At 38.0% G+C, this 27,626-nt stretch overlaps 1 long non-coding RNA gene across 1 annotated transcript in view; it reads left to right on the forward strand.

Moving 5' to 3' along the window:
• The window catches only part of LOC122164534, a 194,603-nt gene that overhangs the window by 95,702 nt on the left and 71,275 nt on the right, over window positions 1-27,626 (forward strand). The window contains exons 3-4 of the long non-coding RNA XR_006170246.1: window positions 13,979-14,072; window positions 16,964-17,127. This is a non-coding gene — a long non-coding RNA (uncharacterized LOC122164534). The remainder of the gene's footprint in view (window positions 1-13,978; window positions 14,073-16,963; window positions 17,128-27,626) is intronic.

Below are 27,626 nucleotides of genomic sequence, written 5' to 3' on the forward strand. Positions count from 1 at the left end.
CATTAAGGTTGTTTCTGAGGATAGCAAACAAATGAGGGCAGACGTTGGTAGGGTCATCACCAGCCAGATGCCTTGGAATTAAATCTAAATTTTCAGTATTTTTGCATCCCAGCTGTAACTCCCCAGCACTCCTGATGGCACACTTTCATGCTAGTCACTTTTCCCATGAGATGTGTCCTGGCAACCCCATTTCTCTCTCATACTTCTCTCTATGTGCATGTGTTAATGAAAATAATTAAACATATTTATTACATGCATTTTATATGCAATTCCATATTTTAATGTTTGCATATCTATACCCGTATGAATTTAATATATTTAATTACATATTACATATGTAAGGGCTGCTCTGAAGTAACACCTCTTGTTTTGTTATGTTGGCCCACGACATCTGAGGCAGATGTTGGTGGGACGGCAGTCGATGTTGAACCTTCCCACCAATTTCCATCACATGTTGTTGCTGTGCAACAGATGGCAGCAGAGGGACAGTCTGATAAAATGGTGTCTGACAGAGAAGTGCGGATGAAGCAAAGGGGTTTAACTGAATTCCTACAGATAGAAAAACTAGCATCTGTTGGCATTCACTGACACTTGCTGAATGTTTATGGAAACCAAACTGTAGATGTGAGTACAGTGAGAAGGTGAGAGGAGCATTTCAGTGGTAGTGATGTGAAAGGCAAGGTGCATTCTGGATAGCCATGCCGATTTTTTGAGTGCAGCATGTAGGCTCTTGTTCATTGCTGGCAAAAATGCAGACTAATGGTGTGACTGTCTTGAAAAACTGTGTTTTGTAACTGCGAGTTTGCTCTCTCAAGTACTGTTACTGCAATCTATATGTTGTACCTTCAACAGCAATAAGCAGGGGACATTACTATTGGAATGTATTTATGTATAATACAGTATTATTTTTATTAGACAAAAATTTATTTTCTGAACATAATAAATGTGAAAAAGAAAAACACTTATTAAATTATTATATGAACTTCTAAACAATGTTAAATTAAAGATGTAAGCACATAAAGAAAGAAAATATGCTGTGTGTTGACCTATATTTTAAGAGTATTATGCCTGCTATTTCATTATTGCAGCTATCAAATTAAAACAAATGGAAGATCGCTTCTACCATTTGTAACTCTCATAGATAATAGAATACTTCCAGAGGTGAGAGTCAACACATTGAATTACCATAGAAATCATTAAAAGAACCACCAAATAATGCTCTGATCTCTCAATTAGTTTCATCTTTCTGAATTTCTTTTGTGATTATGCTTACTGTTGCTTATTTAGATTTTTTTGCTTTTAAGAAGTCGTAATCTAACCCTGAAATTTATCATCTTTTCACTAACAGAAATGTTTGTTCTACAACTGTTGTCTAATGAAATCTAGGGCAAAATAAGAAGAAAGTTAATTATCCACTAAAGTGAACTATCTGCTGCTAATTCAAATTGCCTCCTTTCATCAGATCCAAGGCACTCCAAAGAACAAATGTTAATATTTCTAGAATAGAGGTATCTAACACAAAAAATTTGCTAATTAATTAGTCTTTTCTCTTATGTTTACATATGAGATAATTAATGCCATGAAGAAATATTCATCTAAGATGAAGAATTTTATGAAGTACTATTTTGCACAGTGACATAAAACAAAGTGTTCTGCACTTACTTGCAAGTGAAGGAATTAACAGCCATTAGGTATTAAACTACTGATTATAGGTGTATCATTCTATTACTTTGTTCTATGATTCTGAGATTGTAGCAAACAAAACCTTGTTCTTTTTGCTAATTTGTTAAGATATATTCAGATTCGTTTAAACATAGCATAACAAACCTTTTTCTGTAAGTCATATAATACTACCTGTCAGGAACAAAAACCTTCATTAGTTCCTTTAGTCCCCAGTGCTGCCTCCCTTTAAAGGCCAGCAAGCAAAAATCCAGTCCTACAGTCCCAGTCCTCCAAGTCTTGCTTAGATTCTCTACTTCTTCCGTGTTGTTCTGTGTAATAGAATACAAACTGTCTGAGCAGAGGGAAGCTGGAACTTCAGCATATTTCCACAAGCAAGATGTGTGAAAAACGAGGCCAGAACCTTCAGAAAATCTGAACCGTTAGAGAGCTGCTTTAGTTTCAAATTAATTGCTTAAGTTCCCACTGTCAGAATTAGCTGGAGTTCAGCAGTACTCATGGTACATTCACCTTTTCCAATAATTCATTTCTGTGCAGTAAGGTGACCAATAGCATCTATATGATGAGCATAGCACCCTTACAGAGTTATATATGGCCATGACTCCTGTCTTCGGCTCCTTTTCATAGGTCGTATCATAATTTATGTTACTGATGGTAAAAGTTGTTAATTGTGTCAGTGACCATATATTTGGAGGGCAAAAATAGCATAAATGAGGAAATACAATGTTTAAGACAAGGTGTTCAAAAGAGTAAGAAAAACTCTGCTTAAGGAAAATTTATTCTTAAAATAGTCATCTAAAAATCATAATCAATTCCAGAAAGAAATTAAGCAAAAATGTACCATGCAAAATCAAACCAGGATGTTTCTCCCTGTATGTGGTATATGCCTGCATAAATTAAAGGTTTCCCATGTTGTATTATTTATTTTTACCTGAACTTTAGGAAAGATATATGCATATACATGTATATGTACCTTTCAAAATGCTGATCATCTATATGGCAGAAAGAGAGAACATATCAAGACATATTAACATTATTAGTTGATTTTATTTTTAAATACCATTTTTTTTTGCTAGTTGTAATGAATTACATGATATATAGATGCAAAAAATTGTACAACTCAGTAAGGAGTTACTTTGACATGGTACATTAAGAAACAAAGTGATATAATGCTTGAGCTACATAATGGAAACTGCATCATTTTTCTTCAGTATTTTTCCTTAAAGTATGAAATAAGAAATATGATCTTTCAGTATTTCCATAATTTTTATAGTTTTATGGGGGAAAAAAAAAATACTTTGAGCTACTTTGCTCAGTATTTTCGAGGAAGGTGATTCTGTGTCTCAATTACAGTTGGAGAGGATCATTCCAGGGCTGGTCAAACTACTGCAAAGACTGCTATTGATTAGACTGCCAAACAAAATAAAATTGTTTGTTTTCGCATTTGAATCTGTCCAAATCTTCTTCCAGAAAAAACTGTTTTCAAGAATCAGTTTTCTATGTATTTACTTGGTTATTATCTCATGTAGAGTAACTGCAGAATTACTTCCATAATATAGGATTCACAGGCTTTTTGGAGGATGATGCATTTGTGTTTCCCATATAACAACTGATCTAGCAATACCACAAGCTATTCCTCCCCTCATTCTTTAATAAAACCTCCCTAAGTGGTGATTACATTTTAGTGGTTTCATTAGCATCACTCAGTTTTTATGCTAGGTTTGCCTTTCCTCATCACTTAAGAAAAATCTTGCTCTTGTTGCTTTCTCAGTCCCCGTATGCTGCTCCTCAACACACAGCACTTTCAATTTGCAGCAGGAAAAAGGAGCAGGAGGAGTATTATAGTATTTGAACTTAAGCTTCTAGTTGGGATTCTGTAAACTGTTTTTGAAGAATCAAAAGCAATGAGACCTGTCTGTCTGCCTAAATACTGCAGATTTTATCCTGCTTGCAATGGTGTTGTTAATGGCAGTCTCCAAACTACTTCTATTCAGAGCCGTGTCACACTCCTAGATAAAGGGTGGAAGGGTGGAACTGGTAAATATGCAGAGAATATGGTGATCAGGGAAGAATTTTACATCACTGTAATAATAGAAGAGGCTTGTCAAACTTAAGCTATGACTTTATTTTGCCTTCTTTTCTGCCTTGAGAACACAAAGAGAAATGGCAATATTTTGGAGGTTAGATTGAAATCATGCTACTTGAGAAAGCTTGAATTAAACCTCAGAGGAGCTTCTACTTTTAAACACATTGCTGTACTTTGCAATTTGGAAAAATAAGCCTACCTCTGCACTGCAGTTAAAAAAGATAAGTAAAAATAATTTTTAAAAATCTGAATATACATAAAATAACTTCAAGATGTCAAGCCATCATCTCTGTTGGGTGAGAACTGTAAGCAGATGTTATATGCTGGATTATGATACCTTTGTTTGTTTTTTCAAAGGTATGTAGGTGAGTGATTTCTCAGCTTTGGGATTCACCCCACCTCTGTGTAACAATATAGAAGTCAGTCCAAGGGAATTGGCTGTTCTCTGTATATGCCAACAGAGATGTTTGTTTCATTGCAAGAGATTCACCAGATTGAGTGAAAGCAGGAAACCTCACGTGAGGTGGAAGAAACACAACATAAATACATTTTTGTGTAGGTTGTCAAGTCATTAATCAAAAAATGTGCACAAAAATTATGTTGGTTCCAATGAAAAGGCTATTGCAATGGCTTTCAGGTGCAGAAATTTCTTACACACCGGGTTCCCAGTGGGATAACAGTTCAGGAGCTGGAGAATCTGTATGAGATGTGAATGATCATTTGTTCTCCTTTATCCTACCTTGGATAATTGTATTATTTGTTCACAAAACTTCTTTCCACTGTATTTTTGTGGTTTAGTCTTCTGCAGTGGACTCAAACTTGTGCACTTGTTGAAACGACTGGGTGTACTTACAGAGATCAGAACACTTGGAATATTCACATTGGAGAATGACTGAGGTTGGCAGTTTCTTTAATCCAGCTTCCCTGCTGAAAGCAGGATCAACAAAGTGGCCTGGTCCAGCCAGGTTGTGAATATCTCCATGCACAAAGATGTCATAGCCTCTCTAGGCAACCTGTTCTAGTATTTGATAATCCTTGTGGTAAAACATTTATTTCTCACGTTTAAATAGAATTCATTGTATTTCCACTTTTAATTATTTCCTCCTATGCTATCATTGCATACCACTGGATATCAGCCTTTTTTACACCATCAAGTGAGGGATTTTTATACATTCGCAAGAAACCCCTGAGCCTTCTCTTCTCCATCTTCTGTAAGCTGGCCTGTCCCAGCTCTCTTAATATCTCCCTGTATATCACATGCTCCAAGTCCTTCATAATCCTATGGCCTCCCTTTTTTTTTTTAATGCTGGCTTTTAGTGAACTTATCTGCTAGTTACACAGGCCTTTTTCATATATTTGGGAAAGCAAGGGTAGATTGAGGAAGCCTTTAGATTACAGTTTCTAGAAAGAGACTCTAATTCAGATGAATAGCAAAGAAAATGGCAAGAGAATGTTCAAAGAGAACTAGGTAGAACAATGCTGCATGGTTAGGTTAATTGGTATGGATGAGAACTCTCTCAGGTTTAAGCACTGAGTGTATCTAAATGCTAAGAAAATTGTGTTAGAGTGTACATTTTTTTTATAGTGTACATAAAATAGGTACCATGGTGATTGTGTGATGGCAAAAATGCAGAGCTAATGGTGGTAGAAAAATAGCATTTTGTAGCTGAGAAATTGCTCTGTCAAATAATGTTATTGTTCTTTTTGTGTCTTTTCATTATGCGTGGAAATAAATAGGAGGCATTACTTTTGGAGTGACCTGTACTTGCTCTGTAACTCTGTAGTCTAGAGTGCTCCTGTATATTGTTATACTTATTAAGATTTCAAGTTCTAACTGGGTTTTAATTGGCATAGTTCTACTAAATTCAATTGTTTCTTTGGGGTTTAGGATTAATAAATACGCAGGTCTCCATCACGGTTGTTTTCCTTTAGCTAGCTAATTATACAGAAACTTCTGGCACTTGACCAAGTAGCATGGAAAGCTCAGTCCTGTAATTTTTAAGTTTTTGGAATTTCTCTACTGCTCAATGAAGATCAGACCCTTGCAGAGGGATCTTCTCTGGAACTTGGATGAATTAATCATCTAAATCCCACTGACTGTAAGTGCACAAATTTCACATTTCTGGAACCTTTCTTGAATAGTTTCTAAAAATCTGAGTGCTAAGAAAGCTGTAGTGCACCCACAGATCCCATTCATGCTGTTTCTTTCCAGTTCTCAAATTTCACTGTGCCAAACAGGTGTGTATAAAATACATGTAGATATACGTTGGCCTGCAGGCTTGTGTATGTGTGTATTCATGTACGTCTATGTAGACACACACATTGCCTGCATACCTAATGCCCACCTTACTGCTCCTAGACAACAAACAGGAGTTTTCCCTGTAATTTTCAGTAAAAAGATCCTTTGTTAATGATCTATTTATAAATAGATTAGGGAAATATATCAGGCATGCGAAGAGAGCAATGTAATTACATAGGACTGTGTTATTCAGAATTCTTTTAAAAGCTATTTTTGGAGTGCTCTAGAAAATCTTGAATGGTCAGTTCCTCCAAAAGTCTGCAATAAAAACAAATCAGTGCTCATATCTTTTTACAAGTGTTGGTTATTTATGTGACCTGATAAGAACATGTTATGCAATGCAAACAGACAGAATGCATCAAAACTGGAGGCATCCTAGTGACTATCCATATGTTTTCCACCCACTTAAAGAGACTGTATATAAAAAGAAATAAGCTAAGTAAATGAATAGTGGTTATGAATAAATACACTTTCTCTAAAACAAGTTGTGCAAAATTTCTCACGGAGCAAACAAAAAACAAATTGGCTTCACACTACATTGTACTCTACAGAACAGGATGAACTCTGCATTAAAAAGAATCTGTAACTGGTTATCCAAAATTTTAAATACAGGTACTTATTAAAACTTCTTTAATATTCAGTATTGCGGATATTGGAATGAAATGTGTATACATTCAAAATCTATTTTACATTTACTAAATTAGATTTAAGCTCTTATTATACCATCTACTGGCAAAATTGATTGTAGCTCACTGTGTGTGTGTATGTGTGTGTTTTGCTTTCATGGATAGTAAAATTTATTTAATGAAGGTAAATGAAATTTATCACTTGGAAACAGGAAGAGTAATATACTTGAACAGCATTACTGATCAGACATATATCATTGCACATTTTTATTTTGTTCTGGTGCCAGTGTGAACTCTTTGCCAAGGGGTAGCATATGTCTGGTATTTTGGAGGTTGGCTTCTACATGGATAGGAAAGCAATATGAAACATCAGTCTGAGCACAGATTTTAATTTACTGTCTCTTGGGAGTGCAGCCTCAAAAATTGTATCCAGAAAATTTAGTTCTATGGGCATCACACAGAATGATTGAAGTGGGAAAGAACCTCTGGAGGTCCCAGGGAGAGATTCTTTATTAAACTGTATATGAGAGCACTGCAAAGTAGTAATTACAAGGCAAAGTATTTGGCGACAAATGAAAAAATTATGTGTAAAGAAATATTCAGCAGCATTATGCTGTGACACAGGGGTAACAGTAATATATTGTACAAAGAAATGTCTACAACATACGAATTTGAATGAAGGTATCATAAAGAGAAAAATCCCACACAGTTCTCACTCTCTAATGCAGTCCTTTGAGAATCAGCAGAGACTTAAGGACTGCTTAGTTCTTTTATACCGTATATTTCAGTTGTACCTTCTATCTTGGATTTTTAAGAACCACAGAACCAGAGAATCACAGAATGGCAGAACTGTAGAATAATAGGGGCATGGTTTTAAACTGAGGGGAGGTTTAGGTTAGATATTAGGAGGAAGGTTTTCACACAGAGGGGGGTGATGCACTGGAACTGGTTGCCCAAGGAGGCTGTGGATGCCCCATCCCTGGAGGCATTCAAGGCCAGGCTAGATGTGGCTCTGGGCAGCCTGGTCTGCTGGTTGATGACCTGCACACAGCAGAGGGGCTGAAACTAGATGAGCATTGTGGTCCTTTTCAATCCAGCCCATTCTATGATTCTATGATCATCTAGTTCCAGCTCCTGCTGTGGGCAGGGTTACCACCCACTCAATCAGGCTGCCCAGCATCCCTTCCAACCTGATCTTGAGAACCTCCAGGGGTGATATATTCACAGCTTCTTTGGACACCATCTGTTCAGCATGAACAATTGTCTGTGTTTTTCTACACAGACAATTCAGCATACCTATAGAAATCTGTCATTTGCAGCAGATTTTAAACAGAGAATGGGGCTGACACAATTCTGAGTGTTATGAGTATGGAAATCAGCTGTAATGGGATTTTGAAAATTTCAGGGAACATAAAAATCAAGTATGTAACCTGAATGTGTTCCAAACATACTGAAGTTCTCTTACGATTTAGTTCTTTTGTGGGATATATTATGGATTGACTCGTACATGTCCTGAATGTAGCACTGGTGGTGAGAACCGTCCAGCTTATAAACTCAAATGCTACCACCCCTGGAAATCACTGTCAGTGAAATATTTGGATGAATGTTGATGAGGATCCCACAGAATAATACTAAACATCTGATGTTAATGCCTTAGAGAAATTGAAAGGTTTAACCCTGTTGTGATCAGTGGGATCTTCCTTTAACTTGTTCTCTGTCAGATCTCTTTCTCACTTTGAGAGGATTCTGACTCCAGCTCTGGATTATTATTCTGTGTTGCTGTTCTTCCTTTGGATGCTTATTATATGGTAGAAATTGTACGCAATAATTCTGCTCAAGATAAGGCATTAGTTTGTGAACACATATCTTGAAATTGTGAACGATTCCCTCATAACGTGGGTCAAGAAAACAAAGAATTCTTCAAAGGACGTATTTATGATATGAGTCATTGAGAATGCACTGAACTGCAAAGTCATGGTGCCTTGGAAGTCAGATTTCCCAAATTCATATTTCATAATTAGAGAACAAGACCCTTCTTCCATTATTATTATCAGACATCATTTCTAATTTCACTAGATCTTTTCATAGCACTTACATTACCTGAGGAATGCACAAAACTCACACTGGATTAGCATTGCCAACTGATTTATTAAGTTCAGCCTTTTTTATTCATGACTTTTATCTCAGTAGGATAATGGAGAACCAAAATAATTAGTTCATACATTCAACTTTGCCAGTAAAAACAGTACATCTGTCCCATCACAAAGAATATGTGTCAAAATGAATAAAATTTACTTAATGGGATGAAAGATAGGCAGCAGCCTGGTGTGGCCATTTCTCCTGGCCATACAAATTGGAAACTGAAATCTTGCGTGCCTGGGAACCAAAGTACATGAATTCCTTTAGAGATGGGGGTTTTGGGGATGGTTCACTGATGAAATGATTGTTGCTCCCCAGCCTTCCAGTGCAGGAGGTCTGCCTGAAGGCACAGCTGAGACCCAGGCTGACAGTGATGCTGATCTCAGTACTCTTTGTCTGGGGATTGGGATTTACAGCTGAAACTCACATTATTATGTCACACTGTTATTATGTCATATTTTAGCTAGTATTATTTATTTGTTTTTATATTTTGAAACAGATCTAAAGAAAGCCAATTGACTGGGATTGATTATTGGTTGGTGGTAGGGATGAGTGTTTTGAGGTACAGGAGAAGGCTTTCACATCCTTTTAGTTCCTCAGGCAAATCTATGCTTGCGTGCCATACTGCTTTCTCAAGCAGTGATAGTCTGTTACTCTGTGTGCACCTGTACCAACTTCCAAGTTTATGTTAATAGCTCATGAACCTCAGATTGCCTGAAATAAATTTTTGGAAATAAATCTTTGTTTAATCCCTGCAATTTCCTATCTGGTTGTTTTGGAATTTTGTTTTGTTGCACCCGTTCCCTCAAGGATGAGCAGCAACCTCTGCATCAGAAAATAAAAGCTGTCATAGAGAACTGGTAAGAAGAAAAGCTGGGGCAGACATTTTGTGGCATGAGGTGTGGGAGCAGATGGCTCCTTCAGGGAGATTTACTTTCCTGGAATATGATGGATAATTCCAGATATGTTCAAATTAAGTCAGTGGGCAATGAGAACATCTCCTATCCATGCTACACTAGAAAAGGCTGCCTCCTTTAAGCCAGTACACTGGTTGACAGAATCACAGAATCACAGAATTGTAGGGGTTGGAAGGGACCTCCAGAGATCATCGAGTCCAACCCCCCTGCCAAAGCAGGTTCCCTACAGCAGGTCGCACAGGTAGGCATCCAGGCAGGTCTTGAACATCTCCAGAGAAGGAGACTCCACCACCTCCCTGGGCAGCCTGTTCCAGTGAAGGAGCTATACGTACCATATGGAAGGAAAAAATAAAGGTAACAGTAAAAACAGCTAAACTTCAACTTCTAAACCCAAAATCTAGAAGCAGACACCAAATATTTAGAGAAATAAGACTTCCTCTCTGCATACACCACCTTTAGAAATCAAGGCCTCAGCATTTCTTTTGCTGTCATTTCTTGTCCCTTCACTTCCCAAGCCAGAAAGCCATCTACTCCTTCAATATACTTTGTTACTACAAAAAGGAGTGTCACTCGGCATGTCAATGGGCAGCTGAGCTCTTGAGCAGAAACAGCGAGGCAACAGAAGCAGTTGCAAAGCAACCACAGGCAGTATTAGTTGTCAGGGCTAACTACTTAGCCACAGAGCAGTAGGTAGCTTGCTTCCAGACTCCTGTGCTTATGGCTTCTCCAAAATGCACGTGGAAGAGGTAAAATAACAGTGAAATATTTAAAAGAAAAGCAATAATTGAAGCTTCCTCTACTTTTATAAGTCAATTCCTGTTCTTCACTTCCAGCATTCGGTCTCATTTGGAGAGCCTAAGAGCCAACCCGCTCGACAGTAAGACACTGCAAGAGAATAGGAAAGCTTACACAATGAATACCTGTCAGCATTGACATACCATTGACTTCTGATAATATATTACTCAATATTTTTTGCATATTGCAAATGTTCTCATTATTCATGTTTCTCAAGTGTAAGAAGATTCTCCATCACTGCTGCAAATGGATTGATGCTTTATTTAATTCACTACTGGTTCCCATGTTATAGTCCTTCTGCCCACAATTTCTTGCCTGACCACTGAGGGATGGGCTGGCAACTACACACCTGTGCACGTACCTCTCCCAGGCCATTGGTTCAGGTGCAGCTGAAATCATTGTTATGGGTGTGTTCAACAAGTCATATCACACTGTCAGTGCGTATTTTCTCCCCCTGTCCTTCTGAGGAGGGGAAGTAAGAGAACAATGTGGTAGAGTCTGGCTGCCCATCAGTTGCTAAGCCCTCACTCTCTTCTTGAAGAAGTTCGCATTAGCTGCTGAACTGTCTTGGGTCTTCTCAGTATTAATGGATAACAAATTTTTGTAAGGTATGTTACAAAAGCAGAACACAATGGGAGCAGTTAAACAGAAATTAACCTATCTGAAGAGTCTGAAAGAGTTATTGGTGGCTGCAGTCAATTCTGGGGCTGTTTAAAGCAGCATATCGTTAGCAACAATACTGTGTTAAACGGTGCTGCTGACAACAGTACATAAATCTCATTCTGAGGGAGTTTTAAGCTCCTCCTTGTCTTTTGCATAAACCTGAGATTTTTTTGGAATGTCCTGAAGTTGAGAAGGTGAGTAGCATAAGTGCAGCAGTGGGTGATGGATGGATAGCTATGAAGCCCACAGGCTGCAGCCTGATCTTTCAGATGCTCTGTTGTAGTGGTGGCCAAGGAAGGTGGCAGTGCCAAGTTTTCCGTAGGTGTCCATTCTATATTCATTTTACCCACCATCATAAACTGCAGCAATTGTTTCTAAGGTTGTTGTGGATCTACTTGTGAATGGCAAGCTACATAAATTTGAGTATATATATATTTAAGCTATTTTAGTAATATATATTTTACATATTTTTCTTAATTTTTTGTTTGTTTGTTTGTTGTTTTTTTAAATTTCTGGGGCTAAAATATACTGTGAAAATATAATCATTTCAGACTTGTAAGAAACAGTGTTGGTACTATATAAAAGGTACAAAAATATACTTGGGAGTACTGCAAAGCGTAGAACCAAGAATGCCAAAAAAGATAACTATTTCATACGTACCAAACACGCATTTGTGCTTGATAAGTAGATGAGTTGTTTCACAAAGTATCACTTGTCTTTTTTACAAGTGAAATGCACGTGGGTGACAGAAGCTTCACAGGGATGATGTGAAATCCTGAAGGCTTTGAAACATTTGCTCTGAAACAGGGAATCTTGCAATTCAGAAGGGTATAGAACACAGAGTTTGTTATCCTATGTGTTTTAGGATTTTGTTAATCCTGTGTGTTAGCTAAGTGATTTCAGTGAGCTGTGTGTTGCCCAGTTTACCTGTATGACCAGGTTGCAAACCTGAGGTTAATTCTGCCTACATTGAACATCAGCTTCTAATTAGACATAGAAATGAATGGGCTGTATTTCCAGACATTCCTACACAAGGTAAATAACTCCTGTCCCTGAACAGGATGCTCTGAACATCACACTGCGTGCCTGCTTTCTCATTGTTGATCTGGCCAAACCACAGGCAAGAAAAAGGTCAAATCTTTCTTACCCTTATTTCTTACGTTGTAACTGAACTGAAAATTGAGATATTTTCAGCCTTCAATTTAGCAGATTAAACTGGTGTTCAATAGTTTGAACTTCTGCCATCTCCTTTCTCTCTATTGTTGCTCAGTCACCCTGAAGGCTATCAGTTGTTGTAGTAGAGTTCTGGTCATAGTGTTACGACTGACATTGAAAAATTATGCAGGAAAATATTATTACTGAAATAAGCAGCGAACTTATCTTTCTGTTATCCTTTCCATAAGCAAATGCCTGCTATCCCACTAATCTGTGTTTATATCAGGGAACCTGCGCTCAGTAGAAGTACAGTTTATTTACATTCCTGGCAACATCTCAGCTTTTTACAGTCTGCATGAGAAATTTCCTTTAGAGAAATTCTGAAATAAGCTGCTACTAAAATGGAGACTAGCTTTGACTTATAAAAAGTTGCAGTATTTAAAATGCAAATTATTGAATTATAAATGTTTAGAATGTTCAGGATGAGGGAAAAGAAGTGGTCTGTGCATTAGAATTATAAAGCTGTGCAAGCATGTATTGCAAATTCTTACCTGCTTTCCTGAAGATTATATATGCGTGCTCATACTTTTTCATTTCTTTGCTGGCACAAAACACCTTTGTTAGGATTTTAAGATATGATGTTATACATTTTATGTTATTGGAAAAAAATCTAGTACACGTTGATGATCGGGAAAATGAATATAAATGGTGTCACCTTTAACAAATGCTTTCTTGCATATAAAGCAATAGTTACAGGATTTATGGAATCAAGCTTTTCCAGTATAACAGTGTTTTTAACAAGATTTGAGGGTCTAAAATTGACAGTTATAATTAAAGCTCTGTGAGCTGATACACTGATATTTACTCACTTCTGTCATTAAGTCTCTCTGTCACAAAGCTGAAGATATACACTCTGAAATGTGTTCTTTTTTTTTTCTCCCAAAATCGAGTATATTTGTTCCAAATAGGGATACCAGCATTCAGATCCTGTGACTGCAGTGACTGCTCAGCAAACAATAGAATGTACCCAAAAATGTTTCATCTGTCACTCTACTGAAGTGATCATTCCCATTAGCTTCTTTTTGTGTGTGTGTTTGGTTTTTCTATTATATTTGTAAAGCTCTGATTAATATTCTATCAAAGCCTATTAAATTAGATTTTGGTGTATATTTGGTTTCTGCTGTATCAGCGGTGGTTTTTTTAAGCTGAAATTCTGTATTAAATAAAAAGAGAATTCAGGACAACAGCCTTCAGGGAGTTTGTTGGCTTAGGTTATGCAGAAAAGCAAAATAGCTAAAAAGAGCTGGAATATTTTGTTTAACAAATGATGACAACTATGCAGGAAATGGTGTAATATAATGTTATGTAATTCTTTACGTTGCTATGTTGCTATACCATTTGTATCACAAATTATGCCTTGCAAGTCATTCTGTCTGAAGCTTAAAGGACAGGTCGCTATAGCTCAGTGCCTTGTGTCCCAACATATTTGGCTCCAGACCTTACATATTTGGATTCAAGTAATATTAATAAAGAAGTTTGATAAGTACCTGAGATAGCATGAGGATTTAATTTTACTACTGCATTAATTTTAATACTGCACACATTTTTCTTTTTTCAGAGATCACCAAAAGACATGGAGAACCTTACCTGGACTGCATACACCTGCATTAGAGTGTAAAATGGAAGATCGCATTTTACAGGTTATCAATCAGGTACTTAGCAATTTAAGATAGAAAATGGTTTCAACTGAAAAACAAAAAACAATCAGCAGTATTTATTTTCCCTTATCCAGAGGCTCTGAGCCTTTGATATCTGAACGATAATAGTGTTTACAATTTTATTACATATTTTTAATCTAATCTTTCTGTAACATTCTGCTATCTCCTTCCCTAGTTTGCAGAAACATATTTTCTCTATTACACCTGTTTCCTTATTCAGCACAGTTAATCATTTTTCTTGTAGTCATCTAACTTCACTTGTATTAGGAATTAATGAAATATACCTCTAGGCTGTCTTCTCGCTAGCTACAACAGAAAAAGAGACCTACTTCAGCTCCTAATGAATCATTCCTTGTTTGGGGGAATGCACAGTACAGTTCACTGAAATTCCATTAAAACATTTGATATCCATTAAAACTGAAAGCACAAGTGTATTATGTTTAAATGCAGAATAAGACAGAGTGGGCATATAAAAAATGAAGGAGCACTTACAAAAATGATTGAACCTCTTTCAAAAATTCTAAGGCTTACTCTGGAAGAATTCCAAATGTTGTGACCGACCACAACCACCTCTTAATTTTCAATACTGTGACCTGCCATAGTCATTGCACCACTGTATCCTGAGTATCAGCACTGATTCTTGTGCAAGGTTGTGTATGCTCCAAGTTCATCATTTCAATGTCTCTAACCTACTGTGCTTTTATACTGCCCAGGTTATCTTAGTGTATATTTTTAAGGTTAAAAAAAAATTATTTAAACAAGTTCCTAAAATATCAGATTTACATTTTTTTCCCATTTGCAAGCCTCAAACCAGTTACTTATATTTCTGTGCATTCATTTTTAGCTTTTCCCTTTATAATGAGTAGTGCAAATATGTAATTAGCTGAAACTCACCTGAATACACCTCGAAGACTTAAACTTGCTGTTCCATATGACGATGACTTTCTTTAAGAATTGGATACTTAGTCTTTTGCTCAAGGTGAAGTCTTTGACAAGAGAAAGGTATTAATTTAAACACTGCCATTCTATTTCCCAGTCCCTTACAGCTGCTTAAAAAATTTTTGATGACTGTGAGAAAAGGAAAGAGAGGGAAAGAGAAGGGACAGAATGCTGATCAGTTAGGGGAAGGAAAAAAAAAAAAGAAAAAAAAGAAAGATTTTTGTAAGAAAGCTGGATTTGAAAAATTTCCTTACCTGAAAATGCAAGAAAGCTTTTGTGGTTTGGTAAGATTTATGTGTTTAAGCCAAAAATACCGGAGTTCTTTCTGTCTGTCCTATCAATGGCACGTGTCTCTTCTTCTTTCTCTCAAACTTTTTTCCAGTTTCTCCTGATTAAAAGGTACAATATAAGGTGAGTAATGGAGTATTAGATATTGGGAAGGCTCACCATGAAGCTTGCCAGAACCCAGTAAAATGGAGAGACAGAAGACTAGATCACATTAAAATGTATGCACAAAGCAGTTGCACGGAAGGAAGTGAATTTCAATCTTCGTTTGTAATTCTGGAAAGTGGAGAGTTTACTGTAATACATTGGTGAAATACTGAGGAGTAACACCAGATGCTTTGGGGATTTCTGAGAAGAAAGCTTATGAATCATAAAAGTTGGCTGTCATTTCTTGCCAGCAGATACCTAAACGTGTACAGTATGTTTAAAAAAAAAAAAAGAAACCTAGGAATCTTTGACTGTGGAAAATTGGGTCATTGCTTCAGCTTGTCTAAGTCTCAGTGAGTGGCATTCCATCCCTCAGGGGTGCTGACCACACCACACCACTTGGCATCATCTGCAAACATGCTGATGGTGCACTCAGTCCCACTGTCAATGTAATTGATGAAGATATTGAAGAACATTGGTCCTGTTATTGACCCTTGAGGTACACTGTTCATCAGTCATCTCCATCTGGACATTAGGCCATTGACCACCACTCTCTGGGTGTGAACTTGCAACCAGTTCCTCGTCCATTGATCAAACCACACATCAAATCCATATCTTTCCAATTTGGAGACAAGTGTCAAAGCCCTTAGTGAAAACCAGATAGATGACTTCAGTGACTCTTCTCTTGTCCATTGTCCACCATAAAAGGCTGCTAGGTTGGTCAGGCAAGACTTGCCCTTCGTGAAGCAGTGTTGGGTACCCCCTATCAGCTCCTTGCCTTCCATATGCCTTAGCAGAGCTTCCAGGAGCTTCTGCTTCGTGTTCTTCCCCAGCACTGAGGTGAAGCTAACAGATTGGTAGTTCTCTGGGTCTTCCTTTCCATTCTTCTAAAAATGGGTGTGATTTTTCCTTTTTTCAAGTCTCCAGGGATTTCACCTGACCACTGTGACAGTGTTATTTCCTACAATGCAGTTTGGCTGTTGTTATTTCTTCAGTTCTTAAAGGATACGTACAGTGCAATAAGTTGTATGGATCAGCAGCATATGGACAAGCAGCAGTTTCTCCCCCTGCAACTCTTGCTGTGAAAATGGAAGTATTGGGGTATCCCAGAGTCCTTCCCAGCCCTCACTTCTCTGGCACGAGGGTTGAAGAAGCCATTCTTCTCTGGCACTTCCCTGCTTGGGGTCGCAGGCCACATACTTACTCCGCTGCCTTTCTTCTCTGCCAGAGGTCCAGGAAAGTCAGTGGACATACAGCGCTGTCTGTGTTACAGTGGGCAGGATGGGGTCACTGACCATATCAAAGTTGGCAGAAGGTGGGTGGTGGTGGCAACAGGTGGGGCAGGCCTACAGCTGGAAGCAGAGGTGGGATGAGCGCAGGGGACAAGAGGGGAAGGGGGGTCACCACCTCATCTTCCTGCAGGGGCTGAGGCCTTGGCCCATCTGTAGGCTGTGAGGGAGCTGTAGGGCTTTTGCCTGCAGCTGCAAAATTACCTCATTCGCTCTTTCTCTCAGGGTCCCTGGAGGAAAGTCTGCAGGAGAGGACCCATCACTGCTGGGCCATGGTTTGCAGAGTACTCCCTGTCAGGCAGCACTGTGACCACCATGAAGCAGGACATGCCAGGCATGAGGGAGTAGGGTGACTGACAGCAAAGTACCCACATGTCTGCTGGAGAGAGGTAAGTGGGGCAGCCCAGCCCAGGGATGGGCCCATCTTCTCTTAGAGAATATTTGTCCATGCACTGCTCTTACACTGAATAATAGATGTTCAAAGTTCGTACAAGGAAAAACATTCAGGTTTAATTAATTCAACACATGATAAAAAATATGAAATAATCTTCTGCATATTCTTTGTACTGGAGACAAGATTTGGTTGTAACATTGAAAACATAGTTTATTCAATGCAAGACCTCGATATTTTTGTGTGATGATTTAATCAAACATGCTGAAGTTGGAAATCTAAAGGTTTCAAATAATTCATTTTAATTACTTAGGCGTCATTTAATCAAAAAATCTTCCATGGTAATAATTATCATTGTCTGTCCTTTTCTCACACATACTTAAATATTTCATATATTAATATCAAACTTGATTACCGTACTTACTGAGAGCTACAAGCTGCTGCATTGCAGTTGCTGAGGTAGTGCTATCTGAACGGCTCAAAATGAGCTCATTTGGGTATTGGAAGCCAGCAAAACACTGGTAACACACCTGTTTGTTTGGGTTAATATAACCTATTAAGAAGCATGATAAATTAGTCTCTGTGGAGTTTCTTGCTATCGCAGTTTGACTGCTTCTGGAACCTGAAGTAGAGCATTTTATTTTGGCTGGCAAGCTGCAATGATAATGCATCTCATAAATTCCAAGTCTGGAATAATTCCTCAAGAAATAACAGAGCTGTTTAGCTGTAAAGACAAACAGTTGTATTGAGCAACCCCTTGAGTTTTTCTAAGATTCTCAGAGAAGAGCACTGAAACAACTCAGACAGCACAGCTGAGACCATTTTCAAAGCAGAGGTAATATTTGATTTATGTCAATAACTATTTCTCTCTATCTTCGATCCCCCTCGGAGCCTTGTCTGGAGTGTAGCTCAGCCTCAAGGTTCTGGGGCCTTCAGAAAGGGGTGTCAGTGTCCCTGGGAAGGGCAGACAAGAAACTGAATTCTGGTCTTGTAAAACTTGCTAAAGTTTGTAAAAATTGAGGTTATTAGAGACCTATATTAGTAGCAGGGTAAATGAATTCTTACCACAGTAATGTAGATTACTGATGTCAACAAAATAGCCTTGTATGAAAACAGGGTCCAAACAACGTGCATTCTTGTTATCAAAAGATTGCAGAAATATCTGGAGTGTTATGCTCAGTTCTGAAAGTTTCCTCAGACCCTCTCAGAACCCAACTTGCTTCACTGTACTCAGTCTCTTATTTTGACTTTTTCTGTCTGCATGTATAAAGTGGTCAACAGCCCACCTCCCACTCTGTAGGGCAGACTGAATCTGAATTTGTGAGAATTTTTCTCTAATCTTTATTCACATCATTTTATCTAATCCTAGGCCATTCACAAATTGTTGGAAACACAAGCCAATTTTTTACTGAGCAGTCTCCTTGGTGCCAGATGTGGTCCCTTCACCATATTGGTGTCTGGCAGCTATAATTAACTGGCATTTTGAGGGCTAAGGGAAAAATAAGGGTAAAATTCTGAGTTTATTGTTTTAAGTAGACATAGGATGCAGTATAATTTCTACCAGTCCTGGAGCTCATATCCAGTGGCTTTCATTGTACTGAACATGTTGTGGTTCTGTTTTGTTCCTCCAGGCAGTAATAGCTCAGCATGAGATATTCTTCTTGTTTTCCTTTGTAATGTTTGGTAGCGTTTCATCCTGCAGTCTCTGTAATGGAAGGCAGATTTGACTGTTTTGGACTCCCACTGGATTTTAAATATGTTTTCATCAAGTTTGTTTATGAAGTACTTTCACAACAATAACCTTCTTTTACAATGACTTCCTTGTTCTAGATATGTGAAAATATTTTTATGTTCTGTGCCTCTTTCCAAATCCTAAACAATATATTTTGGTCCACAACAATATATTTTCCTATCTGCACATAAAGTTAACAAGAATTTTTGTACAGCTTCCTTCTGTATACCTGCTAACTGTTTTTATGAAGCAAGGGCTTACTGCTTGGAGCAATACATATATAGTTAGGACTTACAATATGACATTATCCAATCTATTTTAAGCATTCGATATTAATATCAGAGACCATATGAATATGCATTAACATTAAATTTCAGTGCTGATCTACCATTTTTTCAGTAACTCAATACAAAAGGTTCAGTGTTATGATTTCTTAGTTAATGGTGAAAATCAGTTTTGATCATGCTGTTACAAAAATAGTTGGCATTTAAGTAAGCAGTGAAACACTCTGTTCTCTATGATTTTTTTAGCTGAGAAAATGGACAAAAGCAACTACATTTCTTGAGTACATTGCGATATAACATTTCCACAGAGTGACCTTCTTGACTTAGAATAGAAATAGGATAGATATTGATAGCACGAGCTCATTTAAAACTATATGTTGATCCTGAAAAAAAGAAACTTTGTTAAGAGGAATTAAGGCTGGGAAGATAAACGACTGTTTACATGGGTTGATAGTGACGGGACAAGAGAGAGTGATTTTAAACTGAGACAGGGGAGGTTTAGGTTAGATATTAGGAGGAAATTTTTCACACAGAGGGGGGTGAAGCACAAGGAGGCTGTGGATGCCCCATCCTTGGAGGCATTCAAGGCCAGGCTGGACGTGGCTCTGGGCAGCCTGGTCTGGTGGTTGACGACCCTGCACATAGCAGAAGGGTTGAAACTAGATGATCATTGTGGTCCTTTCAACCCAGCCCATTCAATGATAAAATACTAACCTTTTGGGAAAACGCTGCAGAACACCTTTGTAGCAAATGCATAATGGTCTGGCATTAACTGCTCCTTAAAAGAAACATCAGTGGCCTAAAAACCTGGAAATCTAAAGTTTAGAAAAAAAAATGCTAACAATGTGAAATCTTATAGGATATTGAACTACTGAAACCGAAAATAAGATTGTAAATAAGATTTTTTTGATAATGTTCAATGTATTGGAGTAGCCAGTGGTGACACTGGTAAAGAATAGTCCAAATCTTGTCAGTGATCACAGCTTGCTGACTGCTTACATGCACTGGAGGTGACAGCATGGCTCCTTATGTGAGAATACCATAATTCATTCATAAAGTTGACTGACTTTATTGAAAGTGATCTGGTATTATGTTGATTTATATTCTTTTTTTTTTTTTTTTCATTTATTATGTAATTATTTAGATGCATTTAGAAATAATATTTTAATGGTAAATATCACGATGGTGGCAACATTCTCAGTAGTCTTTAACCCAAAAAAGTCAATGAGCTGTGGCACTAAGCAGAAAATGATGAATGAAGGTTGGGAGATTGTCCTGGATGATCTCAGAAGGGTCTTACCTTCGACCTAAATGCTTCTGTGATGAATGAGATATTGAGAGGAGAGCAATGACTGAATAGTTTAGGGTCTGGGATTTGCTTCATAAACTTAGATGTAATGAGAAGAACTGCCATAATGACCATGTGGCTGGTGCAGAACAAGCCCTGTCCTCTGATGCCTGAGAAGCAGGGGGCTTAGCTCCTCACCTGGGACCTGTAGCAGTCTGCTAAAGCACTTGTTTCTTTCAAGGAAGTGCCCGACTCCCCTCCGTTTCCCTTTCTCTTTAATGTTCTGCAATTAACCAATATTTGAACCAACACTAAATCCTCAGGAAGGGGAGTTTAGCTCACAGCCCACACTGCATCCTAGCAGCTTTACCAATTTGATTCTTGATTTCAATAAATTCTCGTTTAAAATATTAGAATAAAAACATGCAGTTATTTAAAAGAGAAGGAAAAATGTACAGTAATTTTCTTGGAGAAGGTTTTTATCTTAGAGCTGTCAAGATTCATTGATGTGAGTGGAAAAATGATGGCTCAGGTCTCCACTGAATGGAAATAGTAATAGGAGCAGCAAAACAGCTTATGCCACTCTTCTCCTGTGTGTATTTCAAAGAAAACTGGGAAGATATGAAATAACACACACATCCTGAAATGACTGTACATCTGAGGATATCTGTGTTTAGGAAAATTAAATGCTTTTCATCTCTCAGCAGTATGTATCATGGTCAGCACATCCAGAATTAATACGGGTCCAGAGAAAGCAAACATCTGAGGTCAGTCAAACTGCCAATCCAATCCATGACTATCTTTTCTGTCTTTTCTGTTTGTTCTTGTTTTTTGTGTAGTTTTTGTACTGTTTGCATTCTAGTTTACATTCAGCCTCTAGAAAGAAACGTATCTTCAGCATTCAGAAAAAGGGAAGATTAAGAATACATATGCACCTAAGAGATTCATTCCTTCACCAAGAGTCCTTAATGATTCCAGTCACGTTAGGCCCCTTTTGGAGTTGTAAGGGCTGTCACTCACTCTACACCATAGCCTGGTATTTGAAAGCTTCTTGCTTGCCTCTTGACGTCTCTCCCTCTGTTTGACTTGTTCAGCTTTATTTCCTTCACAGTAACATGTGGCCCCAAGGAATTCATTCTTTTCCTACCTATACTCAACTTAAGCCATTTAAGTTCTGTTTTTCTTGAAATCTGCTGGATTTTTTTTTTTTTTTTTTTTTTGTCAGCAATGAAACATTATTTTCACCTTGAGGACTTTAACTCTTAAAAGTTTTGTTACTTGTTAGTAAAAACACAGTCAGATCCTTTCTGTTTTCACTTCAATGCCTTATTAAGTGAGAAAGTTTACTGTACAACCTTCTTAGAATACATTAATGAAAATTAATTCTCTGTTAAAAAGTAAATTTTCCAAGTTATCCTGCAGAAGCTTCCTGTATGGGGCAGTTTGTTTTATTTTACATTTCAAATTAAACTAACGAGCTTGTTCAAAACTGCCTGAAGTTGAAAATTGCACGGTGATAACTCTATTAAAAATTAAAGTGGGAAAAACTGGGAGATTTATAAAGACTTTAAAGCCTGAAGCTTGCTAGTATGGAGAGTTCCTTTAATCTCAGTCTAGCTATTGAGTTTCTGTTTTTCTGATCCATATTTATAAATTCTAGTGCCATCATAGTCTGGTGAACATAGTGGTATTCACCAGATTGGTGATACAGATTGTAGTTATCAAGTTGTATATGATTTGTTGTGCTTACCAGGATTTATCAGGTCGTAGAAGATATAAGTGAATTGCTACTCAAACAGCTAGGAAGTAAATTTTTCTCAAAGCCCGTGACCAGTCTGTAACCCCTTCCATCTGAACAAAGAGCAGCTGATGTTCCTCCTCTGATTGTGTAAGGAGAGGTGGTTTCCCAGGAGATCTCATTAGACTTGATTTATTCAGCATTAATCACGAACATTTCTTCATCAGATCTTTTGCTGAATGTAGAAATGTCAGTAATGATAGACGTAGCAAACTAGAGGAGATTTCTGCAATATTGTGCCTATCTAATTAATCTTGGTTGGTGCTCTAGAGCTGCATATCTGCTAGGGTAATAATAAGATTAAGCACTAAGTTTTCATGTAGAAAATACCCATCTACAAATGCAGAGTCTAATGCAGTATAGTCAGACTCTGAAAATGGTATAAATATAATGTAGCTTAGCCACCATGAAAGTTATGATAGGAAAAAAATAAAACCATAAGATAATGATTTTCAGCCATCAACTCCCAATTTTTCATATGAAACAATACTCTACTTTATACAATTTTTCTATTCAAAAAGAACACCAAAGCCTTTCAAAGATGCAGACATGTATGATATGTAAAGTATTCATGGGGTGTTAACTAGAAGGCCCGTTTGATGCAGACTGTGCTCTGCCAGGGTTGCGTAAACAACATTTTAGAAATGGTCTCTATTTCCTTACAGAGATGACGTCTGTTCCTTGGAGATTTCAGCAAGAGTTAGTTGTTAAATAAAGGCAATGGTCCTGTTGCAGTTTAAAAGCTAATGTCTCAGAAAGGATTATCTTAATGCACAGTTCTTTGCTACAGGTGACAAACCACAAGATTTCATTCATGCTGTACCCACCTAAACAAGATTTCTGACTTTCTACAGTTGGAGCGGTGGTTCTCTAGCACACAGCTGGGAAGCTACCAGAAGTGATTTGAGTCAATTAGTCTGCCCTTCTGAATGAAATATTTTAATTTCATGCTCTGGTTTCTGAACAAATCCCGACCTCTGCTTTATTTGAACTCAGTCGTGGTTCTCTAGACTTGCTCTGGAGTCCCTTGGATAGTTTCCAGAGGGTGTGCTGACTCTTAAGTGGGAAATTAGGGTTAAAAAATAAGGCTTTTCTTATTTTAAAATGAATCACAGAGATTTGAGATTAAAGAAAAGACTCTTTGATTTTTAGATTTCCCTTACAATTTTTTTCAATTCAATTGCTTACTGGTGTGTTAAAAAGGAAAAATCTGTTTTGGGGTCCACTTTTAAGATGTTCCATGAGGGCACATACAGACACTCATACACATGTAGTGTGACTCCTGGCATTTAGAGGGTAAGTTCACTTGGGTTGGCCAATTTCCATTCCCAGCAGAACTGCTGAGTGCAGAAGGGGAGGCAAAGGTACTTGCCTTTCATTGCTCTGTCTGCATTATATAAGTGTGGTCCCTCAGCTTGAAGCTGCTCTAAATTTTATCAGCTGTGCAAGCCCTTGCACACCAAGTAACTTTTCGTTTTCCTTTTTATCTATCTGCAGTAGTTCAAGCGTGAAGTATAGAGTTCAAGCATGGTTCTGTGTCACTTGGGTATTCACTCTACAAGGCAGAGAAAATCCAATCATCCAATTTAGCCATTAAGGATGCTTTGCAGAAGTGTGACAAGAGAGCATGACCATTTTATCTTTTCAGTGAGCAAGCATGGATAATTTCTGGTTGTAGCATCCAGTACTCTAGGTATTTTAAAGTCTAAAACATATTCTAATTTTGCTTATTGCATTTCTTCATTAGACATAAGGAAGATAATCTGCTTTAACTGTTCTTCAGAATGCTTTTAAAACATTTGTAACCTTGCGAAGATACATAAAATTCTGTAGGAGCAAAAAGGGCGTGTATAGACAGAGTTCTTGGGCTCAGCTGCAAGCAAAGCAAGAGGTGAAAATAGAACAGAATGACTTTTCCTTAACCAAATATCAGTATTTCTGTGATTATCCCCTTTCCTTTCTTGCAGTTCAGCCTCAACTCACTTCTGTTCTTGACTATCAACTGACTTTCACTCTTTGAGTCTTATAGGAGGAAGATCTGAAGTGCTTTTATGCATATAAAGTGTATAGGTACTGATCTGCAAAGCAAACTATAGCTGTTTGCTTGTGGTGCTCTGAAACGGCATCCCCTAGGTTTATGCTGGCAGTGCTGACAAACTATTTTGAGCTGAAATTTCTTTGCTGTGTCCATAGAACCAATTAACAAGTAATGCTCAGGGATGAAAACAGAGGGTTTTTGTCCTCCTGTGGGTCAGTAATTGTCCAAAAGAGATAAATGTGTTTTAATTTTGTGCCTGAAGCCTGTGACAATTAAATTATGGTATTAGAGGTCATTACTCCCTTACCTTGGATTAACAAATAAAAATCACCTTAGAATGGGAAGAAAAGGCTGTGTGGTTTAAATGCCTTTTAATTTCAGTTAGGTACATTTGTGTCCCTAATTAAAGAATTGCTTTCATTCAGTACCTCTGCTGGTTGACAATGATGCCTTATGGACTGCATCTCAATAGCTTCTGTTACAGTGTGCTGGTGAGCCTGATGTTTCTTGCCAATTGGCACCATTCGATGCTTCAATAAGAGTGATTAGGGTTCAGATTTTCAAAGCTCTGTCTGCTCTGAGCTCTGATTGTTCCTCCAGGTGCTTTTGTAAGCCTGGTCTCGGTATGCAATAATGACTGCTTTCTTTCTGTACCTCCACAAGCTAAGCTAGGAAAGAAGTAGGGAGCAAAAGCAGTTGTTTTTTTTTTATCAGGATTAGAGTGAACTTCTCTGGTGACACTAATGATGTTTCAGGGGAATCTTCCCCTCTCTTTAAGTCAATGCTAGTGAAGCATTGACTTGCACTGAATGTGAAGACAGACCTTCAGGTGGTTTGCACTGTAAAGCACAATGAATATTTGTCAGAATGTGTTTGACAACCCCTGTTACTGAGTTAAAGAACTGTATAGGGAGTGGCAGGCAGGTAAACAGAAGACTGTTTCGAGCTGAGAGTTAATATTAGCTGAGGGTTTAGTGCTAGGAAAGACTAGAAAAATGCAGCCTTCAGAGCAACAAAAGATTGCACTTAATTCAGTGAAGTCTCAGTTCAGACATAATCTGATCTACAAGCATTCTGTCGCCCTAAGAAGATAAACCACTACACAGTAATGAAGCAGAGGAGGAAAATAACTGTTTTTAATACCACAATCAGTTGTATTTTTTATATTCTGGAGCTGATAGAAACCTTAAACATGAGCACCTGCTTATGGAAGAGTTCTATCAATCTCAGTTTCGGTGTTAATCCTGAGGGGAACAAAGGCCTTTCGGAACTGTCTGGTAGATTCTAGTGACTATGTACTGGTGATGGCTAAATACATTTGAAAATAATCAAAGAAAAAAGTCCTTTAGGTGCTTTGCTAAGATATAAATTATGTTCAAATGGTGTTTCAAATATGCTGATGTTTCTCCTGCAGTGAGAGAATTAATAGAGAACTGTCATGGTACTTGTGATATTTGATTCTGTTACCAGATCTTTGTATGACTGTGATTCAATCTATCCCTGTCAAAAAGCCTAAGATATGAACAGGGTGTATCTACCAAGCTCTGTCAGTTGCAATCAGAACCTTTTGTAACAAACTGTTAAATGCCAATATGTTCACTCCAACAACACTGGTCATCTTTCCCATCTGACTGTGAGAAGTGCCAGCATCTTTTTCCGGTTTCATACCACTGAAGGGGTTATGTTTCATGGGAAAAGAAAAATGGATGGCATTTCCTATCGGTTATTCCAGCTGTCATGATTTGGCTTTTGCTGGAAGATCATCAGTTTTCTCCAGTGTATTGATATCAGAGCATTTTCAAGGAGAATAAAATACTCTTAAGAGTAAACTAACTACAGATACAGTTTAGAGAAATGTTCTTGAGGCAACTGAGGATTGGGATATGGAAGATGAAACACTTTTTCTGTGTGTGTGTGGAGGGGTGGGAGTTCCTACCAGAAACCTGTGCAGTATTCTCCTGGTCAGCCTAGCAATTCAATTTCATGAAGACTGACTGAGTGCCAGATAGAGATACTGCAATGTACAACATCTGTGGAGCTAGCCCTGCACGCCTACAGTCAGTCGCTGTTTCAGTTGTGCTCAGGCTTGGAATCGGCCCTCAGTTAAAGTGCTCATTAATTAAGAACATTTTGGGGAATGCATGCTTCAGTGTGGCACCTCAGCTGAACAAGGAAATGCTCTCCCTTCAGCCATATCTCCTTTCCTCAGACAGAGAATGAAAAAGCGTTTGATTAAAACTGCTTTTGTTTTCTTTCTCTTTCTTCAGAGCTCAAGGTGAAAACTGCCTTTAATTACTGGACAGAACTTTTTAGATAGAAGGAGCCTGGAGCATGTGGCTGGAAGGCACCCTAGTCACTGTGTGCCTTTGCCAAGCCATTTCACAGCTTTTAAAATCTATTTCTTCTAAAAGAACATGGCAGGCATTATTTGTCTTTATTAGGTGTTATCATTAAATTGCTGCAAGTGGTCCCAGTGTGCATAGGCTTGCTCTCAGTGTCCAAGAACTTGCCTTCTTTTTCTTCTCTCCTGCATGTGACTTTATGTAAGTTTCTGGGTTAAAAAAAAATCACATGCATAGAAAATGGCTCAAAGACTGGAGAGGGGAGCCTGGGGATGGCTCCAGAAGGCTACTCAGCAAATGAGAGAGGCTGGTGAGCAGTGCTTCTCAGGAAATGATCAAGTTAAAAATTAAGCAGGCAAAGAACTTGTCAGCCACAAAGCCAGAGAAACAGCCAGGCTGTGTACTACAAATAATATTGAAATTCAATGAGAACACCTAGCACGCATAATTTTTCCTGCTCTAGCTATCAAGACTTCTTTCTTATTCATTTGGATTTAATAGGCACGGCCTAAAAAATATTATAGTGTAAAAACCAAGACACCTTCACTCCCATGGCAATTACATGTTCATTAGCAAATCTATGTATTGTCCTAATTCAGCGTTGCCATGCACAAGTAGAAGGTGAATGTATCATCTGGTTTATTATGATAGTGTTAAAAAGAAATGTCACATCTACTTTTTAAGCCATTTTTCTCCCCAGCTTTGAGTACAAAGAAAGTAGAGGCAAGAACACAAAGGAAAAGAGCAGATGGAGGCAAGTCTGTGCCCAAAATGGCAAATGAAAACCCTCTTTTGCCAGCTCCAAACCTCCACGTGCCTCTGTATGACAAGTATGAGGCCCTGGAAGTGGAAGGCCCAAAGCATTCCCAAAGGAATTGGCTGATGTTGCCTAGCCACTCCATGATATTTGAAAATTCGTGGCTATCAGGTGAAGTTCCTGGTGACTGGAAAGAAGGTCACATCATATCCATTTTTTAAAAGGGTAAAAATGACGACCCTGGGAACTACTGACCTG

This window comes from Centrocercus urophasianus, unplaced genomic scaffold, assembly GCF_019232065.1.
Source record: "Centrocercus urophasianus isolate 14NV4802_14NV808 unplaced genomic scaffold, USGS_Curo_1.0 seq_26, whole genome shotgun sequence".
Lineage (NCBI taxonomy): Eukaryota > Metazoa > Chordata > Aves > Galliformes > Phasianidae > Centrocercus > Centrocercus urophasianus.